The sequence below is a fragment of the Lissotriton vulgaris genome, unplaced genomic scaffold (assembly GCF_964263255.1).
Source record: "Lissotriton vulgaris unplaced genomic scaffold, aLisVul1.2 SCAFFOLD_3052, whole genome shotgun sequence".
Lineage (NCBI taxonomy): Eukaryota > Metazoa > Chordata > Amphibia > Caudata > Salamandridae > Lissotriton > Lissotriton vulgaris.
In genome coordinates, this window is record NW_028247237.1 from 250369 (window position 1) to 268742 (window position 18374).

Below are 18374 nucleotides of genomic sequence, written 5' to 3' on the forward strand. Positions count from 1 at the left end.
CCCAAACAGATTCATAATGAGAAAAATAAACTAATGGAAAATACTACTATCATGGAAAATACTACTAGCATTGGCAAAAAGTAACTAAATACGCCACACCTTTAGTAAGAAAACACTGTTGGACTAAAACCAACGTGCAAAACTGTTCGCGACTAAGACCCAAAAGTCACGACAAACAAAACCTTCTCACTAAATAGATAAAATCCCAAGGTAGGGATTACAAACTTCATGAGGTAATGGGACTAAGCACCCACCCCAAAATGAAAAGCGATAATTAGGGAAAATGGGACTCTGAACCCACACCCATCCCAGGACAAGACAGGGATAGCCTAATAATAAGATGTAATGGGACTAAAACCCATACCTAAAAGTAACGCGTAAACAAGGGAACATGGGACTCTGAACCCACACCCATCCCAAGACAAGACAGGGATAATCTAACTACATGAAGAGTTGATGGGACTCAAACCCACACCATAATGTAGCGCAGGGACATGGGTCATGGGACTTAAACCCACACCAAAATGCAGCGCAGGAACATAGGTCAGGGGACTTAAACCCACACCAAAATGCAGCGCAGGAACATGGGTCATGGGACTTGGACCCACCCCAATCCCAAAGGCAGGGATGAATACCGTAAAAATTAGGTGGTGGGACTTAGAACCCTCCCCAACATGTTACAAAAGGAAATGGGATTATGCACCCACCCCAATGTTAACCACAACTTTAGGTTAACATTTCTGCAGAAAAACAAAAGCAGAATACGAAAAACATTTATAGGTAAAATAAAACGTTAAACTGTAAGCATTTCTTAAAAATTAAAACAGAAGCAAACACTAATCAAGGTGCGCCTGTCACCGGAAGGAGGCAGACAGGCAGGTCTCAATTAATTCCTGCAAAGAAAACTACATGTCCCTAAAGTAAAGGAAACATTAATTTTTAAGATCGTAATACTCTACTCGAGACATTTAAGATTGCCACATATATACTGAAAAGTGATTTTGACTTAAACGCTGCAAACAGATATGGAATTAAAACATAAAAAAAGAAAATGTGAAAAATAGCCACTAGATGGCAGCAAAGTACAGCGCAGTGAATGCTGAAGAAACACATGAAAACTAGATTATACCATTAAACAATGCGACATTCCACTCGAGAAGAGAAAAACTCCGATGAGCCTTCCAAGAATGTTTTTGCCGTTGTGATAAATAAATGACTTGGTGTTCCAATGAAGTTTAATGACATCTTCAATGGTGTACACAGAATTTCAACAACGTTAAGTATCTGGAATAATTTTGATTCTATTGCAGGACAGGAGGCTCCTATGCTAGTCTCATTTCTTTATTGAAATGCCCAGCAGCCAAGTAAAAACCACATTACCCAGAAACACTTGAGTAATAACCATAGAGTCTTGTAGTATAAATAAGCATGTAGACAATCCCACTTGCTCTTTCTTTGCTGCTCCGCAGCCAGTTAAGTGCTCTTACCTTATTATTGTTGTATTTGTCAAGTCAAGTCAAGTCAAGTCATAAAATTTGTATAGCACACTACATACCCAGAGGGTTTCAAGGCGCTTAGGAGGGGAGGAGGATTATTTGTCAAATATCCACGTTTTAAGCTGCTTTCTGAACGCTAGGTGGTTCTGGGTGAGGCGAAGGTGAGCGGGGAGTGAGTTCCATGTCTTAGCAGCCAGGTATGAAAAGGATCTGCCTCCCATTGTGGTCTTGTTAATGCGAGGTACCGTGGCGAGGGCTTGGCCGGAAGAACGTAGTTGGCGGGAAGGGGTGTAGAAGGACAGTCGAGAGTTGAGGCAATCTGGTCCGATGTCGTAGAGTGATTTGTGTGCGTGGGTAAGCAGACGGAAAGTGATCCTCTTATTGACGGGTAGCCAGTGGAGGTCTTTAAGGTGACCAGTGATGTGTTCGTTGCGTGGGATGTCTAATATGAGCCTGGCTGAGGCGTTTTGGATTCGTTGGAGTTTCTTCTGGAGTTTAGCGGTGGTGCCTGCGTAGAGGGTGTTTCCGTAGTCCAGTCGGCTCGTGACCAGAGCGTGGGTGACTGTTTTCCTTGTTTCGGAGGGGATCCAGCGAAATGTTTTTCTGAGCATGCGAAGAATTTTGAAGCAGGAAGAGGATACGGCGCTGACTTGTCTGTTCATTGAGAGTGAAGAATCCAGGATGACGCCAAGGTTCCGTGCGTGGTCTGTCGGGATGGGTGCTTTTCCAAGGGCTTCCGGCCACCAAGTGTCGTCCCATGCAGAGGGGGATGTACCTAAGATGAGGACTTCTGTTTTGTCTGAGTTCAGTTTCAGACGGCTTTTTTTCATCCATTCAGCAACTTCTTTCATTCCTTCGTGTAGGTTAGTTTTGGCGGTGCTGGGGTCATTGGTGAGAGAAAGGATCAGTTGGGTGTCGTCCGCGTAAGAGATGATGTTAAGGTTGTGTTGGCGTGCGATGGCCGCGAGGGGGCTCATGTATACGTTGAAGAGGGTGGGACTGAGTGAGGATCCTTGGGGTACGCCGCAAATGACTTCAGAGGCCTCGGACTTGAATGGAGGGAGGCGGACTCTCTGGGTTCTTCCGGTGAGGAACGAGGTGATCCATTCAAGTGCTTTTCCTTGAATTCCGATGTTATTGAGGCGTTGTAGAAGGGTGCTGTGGCAGACTGTATCGAAAGCTGCCGAGAGGTCGAGGAGGATGAGGGCGACTGTGTCTCCATTGTCCAGTAGAGTTCGAATGTCGTCTGTTGCTGCGATGAGGGCGGTCTCAGTGCTGTGTTTTGCTCGGAAGCCAGATTGTGAGGGGTCGAGGGATTTGTTGGCTTCGAGGAAGGCGGCGAGCTGGTTGTTGACGGCTTTCTCGATGACTTTGGCCGGGAATGGAAGAAGCGAGATGGGGCGGTAATTTTTGAGTTCGGTGGGGTCCGCTGTTGGTTTTTTCAGAAGGGCGGTGAGTTCAGCGTGTTTCCAGTCTTCAGGGAAGGTAGCGGAGTTGAAGGAGCAGTTGATGACGTTTCGGAGGTGCGGTGCTATGACGGAGTCTGCTTTGTTGAAGATGTGGTGAGGGCATGGGTCTGTGGGGGATCCTGAGTGGATGGAGTTCATCAGGCGGATGGTGTCCTCAGTGGAGATTGGGTTCCAAGCGTTAATGGTGTTCGCGGGGGGAAGAGGGTCGGCAGATGGTAGGGTGGGTTGGTTTCCGGGTTGGTTGTCAAAGCTGCTGTGGATGTCTGCAATCTTGTTGTGGAAAAAAGAGGCTAGGGAGTCGCAGAGGGTTTGAGAGGGGGTGATGTCGTTGGAGTTGGCTGAGGGATTGGAAAATTCTCTGACGATGTTGAAAAGTTCCTTGCTGTTGTGGGCGTTGTTGTCAAGTCGATCCTTGAATGCTGTTTTCTTGGCTTTTCGGATCAGTTGGTGGTGAGTGCGGGTGGCGCTTTTGAAGGCGTCCTTGGTGCTGGTGGTTGGGTCTTTTTTCCAGGCCTTTTCGAGGGAGCGGCAGAGTTTCTTGGACTTCTTGAGATCGTCGTTGAACCATGAGGCCTTCTTGATGCCAGGTTTGCTTTGGCGTTTTTTCAGTGGAGCTAAGGTGTCGGCGGTGTTGGATAACCATAGGGTGAGGTTGGCGGCGGCTTCGTTGGCGTTAGAAGAGATGGCTGGGGAGTTTCGAAGGAGCGATGCGGAGATTTGGTCTGTGGTGATTTTGTTCCAGTTTCTTTGCAGGATAGGTTGAGAGTGGTTGATGGGTATCGGTTTGTTGTAGGTGAAGTGGACGCAGCTGTGGTCGGTCCAGAGGAGATCCGTAGTGTGGCTGAAGGAGACATGATTGCTGGATGTGAAGATGGGGTCGAGTGTGTGACCTGCGATGTGGGTAGGGGAAGTGACTAGTTGTTTAATTCCTAGGTTGGCGAGGTTGTCCAAGAGGGTGGTGGTGTTGCGGTCGTTGATCTTTTCAAGGTGAAAGTTGAGGTCTCCCAGAAGGATGTAGTCTTTGGAGGGGAGTGCGTGTGGAGTGACGAAGTCCGCGATGTCTTCACTGAATTTTGCGCGGGGTCCTGGTGGTCTGTAGAGGAGGGTGCCTCTGAGTGTGGTCTTGGGGTCGATGTGGATCTGGAAATGAAGGTGTTCGGAGTTGGCGAGGTTGGCGTCAGAGCTGGTTGAGATGCGGATAGATTTCTTATGGACGATAGCGATTCCTCCTCCTGTGTGGCTGGTACGGTCTTTGCGGGTGATTTTGTAGTCTTCAGGGATGGCAATGGTAATGTCTGGTGCGGAAGAAGCATTCATCCATGTTTCTGTGAGGAAGGCGATGTCTGGAGAAATGGTGTCTAGTAGATTCCATAGGTCAATGGCGTGCCTGTGGACAGATCGGGTGTTGAGAAGGATGCATGGTAGGTGGTTGGGTTCTAAAGCCCGTGGTGTGGTCGTGGCGGAGATGTTGTCGGTGCCGCTGAATCTGCAGGAGTAGCAGGAGAAAGGTCCATGGGTGTGTCCAGGAGCGGCTTGGACGCAGTTGGGGGCGCGGCCGGGGTTGAGGGCTAGGAGGGAGGCGGCATCATAGGTAATGCGGGGGGGCTGGGGAGCGCGAGGGGCATGGGGTCTGGCGCTGGGCGCGGTCCAGGCGCGGACGGGCGTAGACGGGCTTACCTTTGGCGCACCTTCGGCGTGTCCGTAGCGCGTGGACGCTGCGCGTGGGGGCATTGGCCATAAATGGATGGTGGGGGGGGCGGAGCGTGGGAGGGGTAGCTGGGAGGCGTTAGCGAAGTGGGAGGGACGGTCTGCAGGCACAACAAAATGGAGGGCACAAATGCAACAGCAGGACGCTATGGGAGGTCAGGCAACAAGTAAATAAACACCAACGATGATTCCAGCAGCAGCGCTAATCACATAAGTCAACAAACGCGATGCTTGAGCCCAGAAATGGTAATCGGCAGCCAGCAGCGCGATGCTCGTAGGAAATGAGTGAAAGAGATTAAATGGCTACGCAAATGCGGAGCGCTACGCAGGGAGCTGGGTGCTAAATCGGAATGGGGAGGTCAAATAGTTAATACAAGTCAGAGGCAAAGCAGCAATAACGATACCACTGAGGCGCTTGTAGGAGGTGTGCAGGAGCAACCGCTTCACGTGTAGTGCAGCTGGTCACAGCTTTATTGTGCTTGTATTGCTGCATTGTGTGTACCTTATAGTGCGCTCTGCTTGCGCTTTTCGCCGCGTTGTGTTTCATCGTTCCGTTTTTATTTTCGGCGTCACGCGGCTGGGAGCGAGGGTTCTCCTTCCAGGGGCCGGGCGCTTTGTGCCTGTGCTCTTTTCTCGGTATTGTGGAGTGGTTCTAGGGGTCTCCGGTGGCCTACGCTGCTCACGCGAGCTCTCCTATTTTCTGAAGGCAGCCGGTTTTTCGCGCATGCGCGCTTTGGCATTTCCTGCGCTCCGGGTTTACATTTCACCGGAGCTTCTCTGACAGACGTCTTTCACGACGTTATAGCCCACAGCCTTAACCCCTTTGGACGCCCGAGTCTGGCAAAAAGTCTCCGGCTGTAACAATTTGCATAGGCTTTGCCTAGAGTGACGTTTTTTGTGACAGTGAGCCGTCCCTCCACTCTTTATTTGTATTTTGTCTGTGGTTTTTTCCTACAGTTTGGCTTACTGTGAGGGTTTTTTCACTCCCCTTTGAATTGGCCTTTGGCTTATATTTATTTTCCTTCCTCATTTGTGGGCATAATTTTCACGAACCTCGTGAATCATGAGTGAATACTGTTATGAGGAAGAGGAAGAGTTTGATGAGGAGGCTCCAGACACCATGGAGCAGAATCTTGTGGAGGCTTTAGACCGAGGAGTCCAGCACTCCATGAATAAGGCTCTTGTGCGTGCTATCACACCTCTAAAGCGGCACTTGACTAAGTATGCCCGACAGCAAGGTTGGGTCCCTGCGGCCAAGAAGTCTTCTTCCTCTTCTCCTGGTAATCCGCATGCTTCGGACTTCAGGAAGTTGGCACAGTCCTTGTCCTCTGCTAAGCCTGCCACTATTGTGGAAGATGACGAGAGTGATGATCTGCAATCCTCTTCACCCTCGGACCCCGCTCCACCCCCTCCCAAGAAGAAAAAATGTAAGGAACATTTTGTCGATGCATCAACACATCCTCCAGTGCTTACTTTTGAGCCGGCGGACATTGTCCATCCCCAGTCCACGGCTTGGCTTCCGTCCCCGGCTGTGACGGAGTACGTCCAGCAACACATACGTCAGCCATTCGAGAAGGAGGTACGTGCCCGCCTCCGTTCCGAATGCCCACGACCCGATTTGGCTGACCACCTTGCGGAGACCCCTGAGGTGGACCCCACCATGACAACGTATTTGCGCAAATTTGCAAAGGATCCGAAAAAGGGTCTCGACAGGTCTTGGCGGGCTTGCCAAGAAAAGGTTTTGGATCTCTTGGGGCCCCTCACCAAGATGTTAGACCTTGGCTTTCTGGCGAAGAGTAGTAACAGCATGGTTGACCCTGATGAACTCATTCAATGGGCTCAACGCGCCATTTGCCAGTTGGGTAATGCCAACTGTGCGCTCTCTAGCGAGCGGCGACGCTCCATCTTACTTAAGCTAGACCCTAAGCTGGCAGAATTGGCGACTTCTGAGTCGGGCCCTGCGGCTCAAGGTCTGCTTTTCGGACATCCATTTTTAAAAGAGTTTTTTTTTGTTTTTTTTTTTAAACCTTTATTTGGAGACAAGCAGGAAAAAGGGAAGTGCATACACAATACATACAGTCACATATGGCCATTACAGTGGTACATCAGAACCAAAAAATGAGATACAAGCAAGGGCAAGATCGCAGACCAGGCAATACACGGAGCAAAAATCGGAATGTACAGTGCAAATTAGAGAGCAATGATCCAGCTTGTACAGGCAAGCCAATTAGACAGTCCAGTATGGACACATTCTGTTAGCGTATAGCATATAAAACAAAGGAGACTCAGACAAAAGGGACACATTAAATAAAGATACCTTACAGGGACACGATCTCAGTTCCTGGCCACACACTTGTCGTACAGGGAACCCCAACCCCCAAGAGCTCGCATGTAGAGGAGACAACCCAGCCTCTCCCCCGATACTAGGAGATCAGCAGGTGTAACATAAAATCCCAGCCCACAATATCGCCATTAACCAATCCCTTCATGGTCCCCAAGTTCAGAATCAGAGTCCTGCACCGCTCTGGTCAGGAGGTACACCTGGAGCGGACTCCAAAAGTCCTTCGGTCTGCATTGGACAGGCATCAAGTCAGCGTAGACATTGTATTGATCCTGACAGTATATGAGGTCAGTCACCCAATCCTGAAAGCGCGGCACTCTGCCACGACCCCAGCAACAGGCAACCCTACGCTTAGCCAGCAGCAAGGCCACATCAACAAATCTACGGTGAGAGGCAGGCACGTCCTTAGAGTAGCCCAGCAACATCACCAAGGGGCCAAATGCCACCCCACCCTCCGCCATAATCTGCAGGGCTTCATGAACCTGAGTCCAATATTCCAGCACCCCCGCGCAGCTCCAAGCCAAGTGCAGGAAGTCAGCGCCTTCCGCACGACACCTAGCACACCTGTCATCCTCCGCTAAGTGAAACCGTAGTTTCCTCGCCGGGGTATAATAGTACCTCTGAACAAACTTGTAATGGATAATTTTAAGGCGACAACTAGAGGAAACATTGGCCGTGAGCCCACAGCAGTACTTCCATTGCTCATCGGTAATAGGGGCTCCCAACTCAGCAACCCATTGCTCGCGCACCCGATTGGCTGGGACCGAACGCTGTCTGCGAATAGCCCCGTATAATTTCGACACCCGGTGTCGCCCATCTGAAACCAAAAGCACGTGGAGGGGGAGGGTAACCCCAGGCTCCGAAGGGAAATCCGGTAGAATAGCACGCATGCCCTGCCGTAAGCGGATAAAGTAGAAAAGCTCCAGAGGGGAGCAAGCAGCCACTCCGAAGAAATGAGCCTGCGTGCGGAAGGCACCTTCATGAAACAAGTCGCCCCACGTGAGGATGCCGAGCCGTCGACACATTCGTTGAAACCCCGTTTCCAACAACAGCGACAAATCAGGATGATAAGACAGAGGCAAGGCCGGCGAATAGAGAAAGGAAACGCCCAGCAATTGAGCCACCCGTTTCCAAGCATCCACTGTGCACGTCACCGTCGTGCGAGGCGTCTCCACATCTGACACCTTGCCCAAAACCATCCCCTCCAAAGGGAGCGGGTGGGCAACCCAATGTTCAGCAGCAAGTTGCGGCATAAACGGCGTGGGGCGCATCCAGTGATAAGCGTAATGCGCCTGAGCGCTAAGATAATAAAGCTCAAAGTCAGGGACGTCGAAACCGCCATCAGCATAGGGCAACGTAAGGGTAGCCCAAGCCACTCGCGGCTGCTTGCCCCCCCAGAACAATCGTATGAGCTCGGAGCGAAGTCTGCGAAAAAAATAAGCACCAGGACGATACGGAAGGTTTTGAAAGAGGTAAAGAAAGCGGGGCAAAACTACCATCTTGATAAGGGACGCCCTACCGGCCATGGAGAGAGGCAAGGACATCCACCTAGTGACATCATCTGCAAGCTTAGTAATAGCCACTCCATAATTAAGCCAAACCGATTCTTCTCTATCCAAGGACACGACAATGCCGAGATATCGCAACTCCGAATCACACCATTCCAGAGGATAGTCAAGGGGAAACCTAGCTACAGCAGCAGTGAGGGGGAAAAGCTGAGACTTCCGCCAGTTGATATGGACACCGGAGACACCTCCAAAAGCGACCAGCTCCCGTAAGAGCGAATTAAGGTTGTTCTCAGGGTCTTTAACATAGAGTGTTACATCGTCGGCGTATAAAGAAATACCGACCTGTCGCTGAAGACAATTAAAGGCGCTCTGCTGGTGAAATTGACGAATCCTGCAGGCCAGCGGCTCAATGGCTATCGCAAACAAGAGGGGCGAGAGGGGGCATCCCTGTCGGGTCCCTCTCGTGAGAGGGAACGAGGGGGACAACACCCCATTCACTAACCACCCTCGCCATCGGATCAGTATATAAGAGCTTAACCCACGAGATGAAGATCCTGGGGAAGACCATCCGACAGAGAACATCAATAAGATAGCCCCACTCAACAGAGTCAAACGCCTTAGTGGCATCAAGAAAGATAGCGGCAACCGGGACAGTAGGAGCAATGGTCGACACAAGCGAAAACAAGGTGCGAAGATTGTGGGAGGTAGCACGGCTGGGCACAAATCCCGACTGATCGGGCAAGACAATAACGGGCATGAGCTCGGCTAGTCTGACTGCCAAGACCTTCGCGAGAATTTTAACATCACAATTGAGCAATGAGAGGGGCCTATAGGAACCCACATCCAGCGGATCCTTACCCGGCTTGAGCAGGGACGTAATGGCGACCTCACGCATGGAGCCCGGCAGACGCCCCTCCTCCAGGGACTCCTCAAAAACCTCACGGAGAACAGGGGCCATGGTGTCCATGTAACACTTGTAAAATTCAGCAGGAAGGCCATCCAGACCGGCAGCCTTCCCATTAGACAAAGACATGATGGCATTCCTGACCTCCTCCACCTCCAGGGGCCTGCCTAAGAACTCTCGATGGCCGTCCGATAACCAACGAAGTGCCAGCTCGTCAAGAAATCCACCATACCGAGTCTCACCCGTCTGCTGTGTCGTGTAAAGGTGCGCATAATGGTCAATAAAAGTATGCTGAATCTCCGAAGTGTCCCGACATCGAGTGCCATCCGGTGACACCAATTCCAACACGTCCGATCCATGCCTTGGATGTCTAGTAAGGGCAGCGAGGACCTTACCGGGCCTCTCCCCTTCACAGTATCGCCTCGCCGTCCAGTACTTCCCCCTATGCTTGGCCTCTCTAGCAGCCTCCTCCTCGTACTCGGAGAGTTTAGTACGGAACTGCACCAGAAGATCGGGATCAGAGTCAACCTGCATCCTGCGTTCTAAATCCCGCAAGTCAGCTTCCAAGGTCTCGAGGGTCCGAACAATCAGACGAAGTACTCCACAGCTTTTAGAAATAGTGACACCCCGGATCGTAACCTTGAATGCCTCCCATATAACCTCGACGCTGTCCACAGAGCCCTTGTTTCTAGGGAAGAACGCCTCTACCTCCACACCAAGCTCCTCCTTGAACACCGGATCAAGCAAAGCAGTTGGAAATAGACGCCAAGGTGGGCGCGGCCTATGCAGCCCAGGGACGGATAAAACAACCTTCACCGGACAGTGATCAGAGTACGTCCGAGCCAGATGTGTAGCCTCCCGTAGGCCAGCTACCAACCCTCTAGAGAGAAACACATAGTCCAGTCTCGCCCATGAACGAGCATGTGTGGTATAATGAGTGCCCTCCTTGGTGGCAGGGTGGGTGTACCTCCAGCCGTCGACCAACCCAGCCTCCTCCACAATTCCACGCAACACTTCTCTAGCCTGTACATTATACTGAGGACTCCCCTCCGATCTGTCCGACTGGGCATGGAATGCAAAATTGAAATCCCCCCCCCACACAATGTAAGTGGCATCCACAGCAAGAACATGACCCCACAAAGTGACAAAAAATATTGGTGTATCGACATTAGGAGCATAGCAATTAACAAACAGTACAGTGTTCTCCATTTTTAAAAGAGTTGACCAACTTCGTCAATACCTTCAGTGGCCTGGATAAGGCACAGGCATCTCTGCGCCGGACCTTTCGTCCGGTTTTCAACAGGGCCGGAAGAAGTAGGGGACGTTCCTCCGGCCGAGGTCAACAACAGCCCTCCCAGAGGGGGTATCAGTCCCAGCGTGGAGGCCAGCAGGATTCGGGCTATACCCAGCGCTCCAACTTCTATCCCTCAAGAAAAGGCCGTGGCCAATATAAAAAAGGACGTGCTGGTGGCTCCTCCGGCGGATATCACGATTCCGCCACTTCAGGTGAGAATTCTTCCTGCATGCAGTGTTGTTCTGGGGGGCAGGATTCGCCTTTTTCTAGAGAACTGGCGATCAATCTCCAGCGATGCATGGGTGCTGGAGACGGTTCAGGGTTTCAAACTAGAGTTTTATCAGCCTGTTTGTCAGTCCCATCCTCCCTTTCCTCTCCATTTCTCAAAGCAAAGTCAAGAGTTCATCACAGAGGAACTCAAATCTCTGGAGCAGAAAGGGCCGATTGTGCCGACAGTGCGCAACCCTCGGGGCTTTGCCAGCTCAATCTTCCTGGTGGAGAAGGAGGGAGGGGGATCGAGGTTGGTCCTCAATCTGAAGGAGTTCAATGCGGGAGTGTTTTACCGCCACTTCAAGATGGAGGGCATCCATCTGTTGAGGGATCTCCTGAGGGAACGAGATTGGATGGTCCGTCTGGACCTCAAAGATGCTTACCTCTCTGTTCCGATTTTTCCGCCCCATTGCCGCTTTCTTCAGTTCCAGTGGCTGGGGATTTGGTATCAATATCGGGTTCTACCCTTCGGCCTTTCGTCGGCACCGTGGTGCTTCACAAAACTGTTGCGTCCAGTTGTGAAGTCCCTCCGCAGTCGCGGAGTCCGCTTGATCATCTATTTGGATGACATCCCCCTGCTGGCGGATTGTCCAGTCAAGCTTATGACTCATCTGACGTGGACCGTCGACCTTCTTCAGTCTCTGGGGTTTTTAGTGAATGTTCCCAAATCTGTGCATCATCCTACTCAGGTGATAGATTTCTTAGGGTTCCAAATCAATTCCCTCTCTTGCCAACTTCTGTTACCTCGTCAGAAGATTCGATACATCAAGCAGGAATTGAGTTCCGTTATCTCGAGTCCGACAGTGTCATTGAGATCATTAGCACGAGTTGTCGGTCTTTTGGCGTCTTCCCTGCAGGCAATATTTCCGGCTCCGCTGCATTACCGAGCTTTGCAGCGCCTGAAGATTCAACATCTTCAGAAGGGCCTTTGTTACTCCGACCACATTCCTCTGTCGGAGGAAGCGAAGTCGGAAATGACGTGGTGGTTGAATCACATGGAGGCCTGGTACGGCAGAGCCCTCTTGGGATCTTCTCCGGAGATTGTGATCGAGTCGGATGCCAGTCAGTGGGGCTGGGGAGCCCGCTGCGGCTCGGTCACGACAGGGGGACGGTGGTCCCCACAGGAACTTTCTCTCCACATCAATTGTTTGGAGTTACTGGCGGGATCGTTCGCGATCAAATGTCTGTCTCCTCTTCAGTCCCGCTGCTGCATACTTCTCCGGATGGACAATGTATCAGCAGTCCGTTACATCAACAAGCTCGGAGGGACTCGTTCGAGGTTGTTGGCGGAGATAGCCAAAGAGTTTTGGCATTATTGTCTTCACAACAAGATCACAGTTATTGCAGAATACCTTCCGGGTTGTCGCAATGTTGTGGCGGATTGGAACTCCAGGTATCTAAGGGATTTCAGCGACTGGAGACTCCATCCGCGGGTGTTTCGACAACTTTTACGAACTTGGGGCCCTTGTCAGATCGACCTCTTTGCGTCCCGGCTCAACGCCCAACTTCCCCGGTTCTTCAGTTGGAGACCGGATCCGGAGGCTCTGGCAACGGATGATTTCCTTCAACTGTGGCCGTCCTCCCTATGTTATGCGTTTCCCCCATTTATGATGATCCCCAGGGTTCTGGCCTATGTGACACATTTTCAGGCGGAGTTAATTCTGATCACTCCTCTGTGGTGGGCTCAACCGTGGTTCCCTGTTCTCCTGGAAATGGCTTGCGCATTGCCATTTCTTCTGCCTCAGAAGCGGAATCTCCTGTTAGATCCGCTTCGGAATCCGCATCCCCTGGTTCAGGCAGGCTCTCTCCTTCTCCTGGCGTGGCAGATTTCGGGGAACGTTGGGCAGTGTCAGGCCTTTCTGCGGACGCTACCAGACTCCTCAGCAATGCCTGGGCCCCGGCTACTCACAAACGTTACAGAGGTTCATGCAAACGTTGGAGTGATTGGTATGTTCAACGGCAAGTTGATCCGACATCAGCTGATGTCTCTTTAATTGTCAATTTTTTGGCTTCCCTGTCTTCATCTTCTGGTTTGGCGTACCGTACAGTCAACAATTTCCGTTCCGCTATTTCGGCAGGCCATCTTCCTATTGATAGAAAACCTGTGGGAGAGCATCCTCTGGTGTCAAAAATCCTTAAATGTATTCGTATGGCTGTTCCTCCACGTCCCAAATATGTTGCTTTATGGGACGTTTCGGTTGTCTTACGTTTTTTGGAGGCCTGGCTGATCAATTCCTTGCTGTCACGCAAACAACTCTCGGCCAAACTTACTATGTTGCTGTGTTTGCTTTCCTGCAAACGGATTTAAGATGTTCACGCATGGATCTTGCTGGACGGAGTTTTACTCCTGAAGGGGTTACATTTCGCCTTTCCAGGCGCACCAAAACTAATACTGATATCATTTCTTACCCTTCTTTTCCGGCTCGTCCCAACTTTTGTGTGGTCCAATGCCTTAAAGATTATGAGGTGAGTACTGCGCTTCTTCGCTCTGATATGCAAGGTCAATTGTTGATTGCATTGCAAAAGCCTTTCCGCCCCGTTACTCCTGCTACATTGGCTCGCTGGGTACGGTGGCTTATGGGGGAGGCGGGCGTTGATGTTTCTGTATTTGGTGCTCATTCTGCTCGTGGGGCCATGGCCTTTAAGGCTTTTTCATTGGGAGTCACCTTGGGGGACATTATGAAAGCTGCTGATTGGTCAACAGATTCTGTGTTTAAGACTTTTTACTTTAACCCTTTCGATGCTGATGACGAGCTCAGCTCGTCATCACCCACGGGTGTCGTGTGCTGATGACGAGCTGAGCTCGTCATGGTGCCACTAAAATGGCATTTTCCAGCACAGGGGGGGGGAAACGCCCAGCAGCCATGTGGTTAAGCCTGTTGCTACTGTTGCTTCTGTGGTGTTGGATGAGCTTTGAACAAGCATAATCGGAGCCACCTGTCCTGCAATAGAATTCAAAATTTGCAAACATTTGTGACAAGAATTTTCAATTCTATTAAGGACTAGGAGGCGAGGATTATCCCACCCATGGACTATACATTGTGTTTACTGACAATTGTTTATGCATTATTCTGTTACAACAGTATCTATTGCCTTGCCTTATTTCCCACCCTTGTTTCGACATGTTCCTGTTTCTACTGGACGTGCATTACGGCTCTGTGTCTTTTTTTCAGGCTGTGACCCCAAGTGATGTGTCTCCGGTGCGGCGTAGAAGTGCCTGTTTTCTTCTCTGAAGATAGTTCCTGTTTTTCTGCCTTCGGCTGTTGTGGTTTTGCACCTTCCGTCACTTTCCCTGGACTGGGATTTGCTGTTGCATTGACTGTCTTGAACTGTTTGCTGTTTCCTGGATTCTCCTCACCAAAGAAAGAGGAAGTGGGATTGTCTACATGCTTATTTATACTACAAGACTCTATGGTTATCACCCAAGTGTTTCTGGGTAATGTGGTTTTTACTTGGCTGCTGGGCATTTCAATAAAGAAATGAGACTAGCATAATCGGAGCCTCCTAGTCCTTAATAGAATTGAAAATTCTTGTCACGAATGTTTGCAAATTTTGAATTCTCTACCACGCACCGGATGATGTGAATAACTTCTTCCAACAATGGCATTCCTGTCAACATCTGAAGACGCGGTTGCAAAACAAACTGTGCCAAAACGATCTTAGTCAGGATGTGACAGGTTTTCAACTGTACTTCTATAGTGGAACAAGCAAGAAGTGACGTGGTTGGCAACGTGGGAGTCCAGTACCTGAAATCGAAGAGGCACGTTATCTACGCTAATGCCGGATGGCTCAAGTCGCATTGAAAGTGAGTGGGCAGTTCCGTGAGCAGAGTCGAGAATGCAGTCCTCGTGAAGGTAAGGGCGCGCGCTGACAAAAGCTTCTGCCGCGTTCATTTTAAATGTAAATGTGGCGGTTGAGAAACACCGTTGGCACCAAATCTCTGGGTAAACTTAGCCTCTAAGTCAAAATGTAATTTACTTTTTAATTGAAATGGCACTTTCCTCAACGAGTGCAGCAACGAGAGAAAGGCTCCCCAAAACGGCATTTTCAAGTAGAAATGGCACACTAGATCATTACACAGCTGTTGTGAATTCCAGCCCTCTGGATGCAGTGTTTATTTTAATCATGTAGCAAACATCCTGTAGGAAGCAAAGGTGGTTCCTGAGATCTTGACAGTTAGCTCGGAGGTTTATAGTGCTTGAAACTGCCTCTTTACCAAAAGCACCATTTAGCCTCTCTCTGAAGGGCAAAGAAGCATAAAGTCATACTTTTCTTTAAAAATGGAAAGTTCACGTTTTTTTTTAAACTTGGTTTGCTTGAAGGTTGAAAACATTTCTTTTAGACTTGGCTCTGTTTGAGGCTTGTAACATTTTTTTTAGTTACACATGCAAAGTAAATTAAATATCCTTGCAGAAACACACAGACACAGCTCACCTGCATTTGGGCTGTCGTTGCGATGGACACTGATGGGGCAGGCAGGTAGCAGTTGGTCTGGTTACATGAGTCTTTTGTCTTGAGGTGTGCGCTTTTTAATCAGCTTAATCTTCATTTCTTTTCATTTAGTTGGGTTATAGGTTGCTGCTTTAACTTTCACAAAGGTAGATCGTTGCTTGACAGTTAATTAGCTTACTTGTTAGTCTCTAGATGCACTTCATGCTTTAAAGTTGTAGGTAAGTTGATCCATCGTCGCCAAAATGTAGTGGGTAAGTCCCACAGGTACAGGTGTAGGTAAGTAGACACCGTAGACCAATTCAGGTACTTGTAGTTGATGTTTATTAGCATAGGTAATGGTCAGGATAACAGCCCCATCAGGAGCAGCCCACTGGCCGCTCAGCCCATCCTTAACTGACACCCTGATGCATCCAACATTCCACACAGACTAGGATTCCAATAAGAATGCACACACACAGGGCTGAGCAGCTGGATGCAAGTACATACACATTACATGAGGAAACTACAGAATACCAAAATGGTAGTAAGTTTAGGATTGTGTTTTAAGTTAGTTCTGTGAATCGGGCCCGGAAACTCCGCACTTGTAGCTGAGGCACCACAGTCCTGATGGAGTCTCTGCACTCGGGACAGAGGCCCGCAGTCCCGATGGAGTCTCTGCACTCGTGGCGGAGACCCCGCATTCCTGGCGGAGTCCCTGCACTCGTGGCAGAGGCCCGCAGTCCTGAGGGAGTCTCTGCACTCGTGGTGGAGGCCCCCGAGTCCTGACGAAGTCCCTGCACTTGTGGCAGAGGCCCGCAGTCCTGACGGAATCTCCACACTTGTGGCGGAGACGTCGCAGTCCTGGGGGAGTCTCCACACTCGTGGCTCAGGCCAGCAGTCCTGACGGAGTCTTCGCACTCGCGGAGAAGTCTCTGCACTCCTGGTGGAGACTCTGCACTCGTGGCTGAGGCCACACAGTCCTGATGGAGTCTCTGCACTCGTGGCTGACGCCCCGCAGTCCTGACGGAGTCTCCACACTTGTGGCAGAGGCCCCACAAACCTGACAGAGTCTCTGCACTCGTGGCTGAGGTCCGCAGTCCTGACGGAGTCTCTGAACTCGTGGCTGAGGCCCGCAGTCCTGAAGGAGTCTCTGCAGTCATGGCAGAGGCCCCGCAGTCCTGGCGGAGTCAGTGCACTCGTAGCAGAGGCCCTGCAGTCCTGAGGGAGTCTCTACACTCGTGGCGGAGGCCCCGCAGTCCTGGCGAAGTCTCTGCACTCGTGCACACTCGTGCACAGAGTCACAATAATCGCAGCACACCGCTTATCACAACAATAATACTATGTTATCTAGAGAAGCATTAAACAATCCAAAGGGCTCTTGAAGATGTCTTCCTTTTTTAATTATTTTCAATTCCAATCCCATGCCAACGCGTTTCGCCGTGGTTAAACATAACCCATCAGCTTCCTCAGGGCTGGAAATGATACAAAAGGTGCTTTTACAATAACATTTCCAAGCGTAACAAATTATAATGCAGAGCCCCACATAGCCAAAACAACCCTGTGCGCTCCATATCTTACAATCCTGTGAAAACATGCACCAAATTCGCAAAAATTATTATTTTACACCTTGTGATACAACCTTCATAAGGAAAAACAATCACCACTGGTAAAAATTCACAAAACATATCCTTAAACGAAAAGTTTCAAGGTGAGTGAATTTTAAACTCCATTTATCACATCAGTTGCCTAGTGTGAAAGTGATTTGTTTCAGCTGAGACCATTTGTGTTATTACTTTTACCATAGCCCATATGTGGTAAACAAGACTACATTTGAAAATGTAGTTACCTTGACTTTGTGTCACTTTAATACCTATTGTAGAGACAAGATCGATTTAACAACCATTATAATTCTGGTATAAAAGGCAAACATGGATCATTGCGCATTTGCTCAGTAATTTGAATATTAACCGGACGTCCCCTACCTCCTACCTGGAAACGACTTCTCATCCAGTGTCCTTGCTTCATTAAGGGGTCATAAAATATATAAAATGCATCCGCATTCTTTCTAAAAAGTGAATAAAGGCAGGCACTAGCCTTAGTGCGTTTTCATGAATCATTCTCTTCTTTAAAATCTACTTAAAGTAATCGCCGCCATCTAGTGGCCGGTCTTACCTGCGTTTTCAATGCAGGGCATGCATCAAAAGCTGTATCTCGATATCACAAAATTCCAATCCCAATTTAGGGCTACACTCGTCCCATCTGTAATTTATAAAATACATCATTGCACTTTCATACTTGTCAGCACTAACCAGGTCTGTTTCTAAACTCGCAATCTGAGCCAAGTGACATACCTCAATCTCGCCAATCCGAATCCGAACTCTGTATCTTGCCACCGCCTGCTTATTAACGTCTCTCCCTGTCAAAATCAAATGCACAACCTGCTATTACTATTAAGAGTCTATATTTCAAAGCGCACCCCCAGTCCTTAGCCTAAATCGCTGTGCAGGCGACCTCGATCAACTTTCTGATTCACTTAAGTAAACTCAAATTAGTTGAGAAAACGGACTAACGGCTAACAAATACACCCGCCATCTTTGAATGGGTCAATTTCCTTCAGTTACACTTTCAAATCTCATTGTTAAGCTACACTAGTAGTATTTACGGATATATTAATCCTCCTATATCAATCATTTAATGTCAAGCACTATGATTACCGTAATTGATAATAAGTTATAGTGCTTTGCTTAAATGCCAAATTATAGCGCTGTATTCCAACCCTCATAATTCTTTCCATAATTGAACTCCAGTATTCAATGCCATGTTTTAGCGCTATTTACCATTCCTGATGATATAACATAATTTCTCTCGAATTCTGTGACAGACATGCATGGCTATGCTTACAGTATCAGTTAAAAAAGCGTTTATACAGTCAATGGCCTCGGGCACTATATTAA

The 18374-nt window shown here is 49.2% G+C and overlaps 1 long non-coding RNA gene across 1 annotated transcript in view; it reads right to left on the reverse strand.

Annotated features, from left to right (window-relative positions):
• The window catches only part of LOC147665202 (uncharacterized), a 56512-nt gene extending 38674 nt beyond the window's left edge, over nucleotides 1-17838 (reverse strand). Inside the window, exon 1 of the long non-coding RNA XR_015305018.1 lies at nucleotides 17772-17838. This is a non-coding gene — a long non-coding RNA (uncharacterized LOC147665202). The remainder of the gene's footprint in view (nucleotides 1-17771) is intronic.
• Nucleotides 17839-18374: the final 536 nt, after the last annotated feature.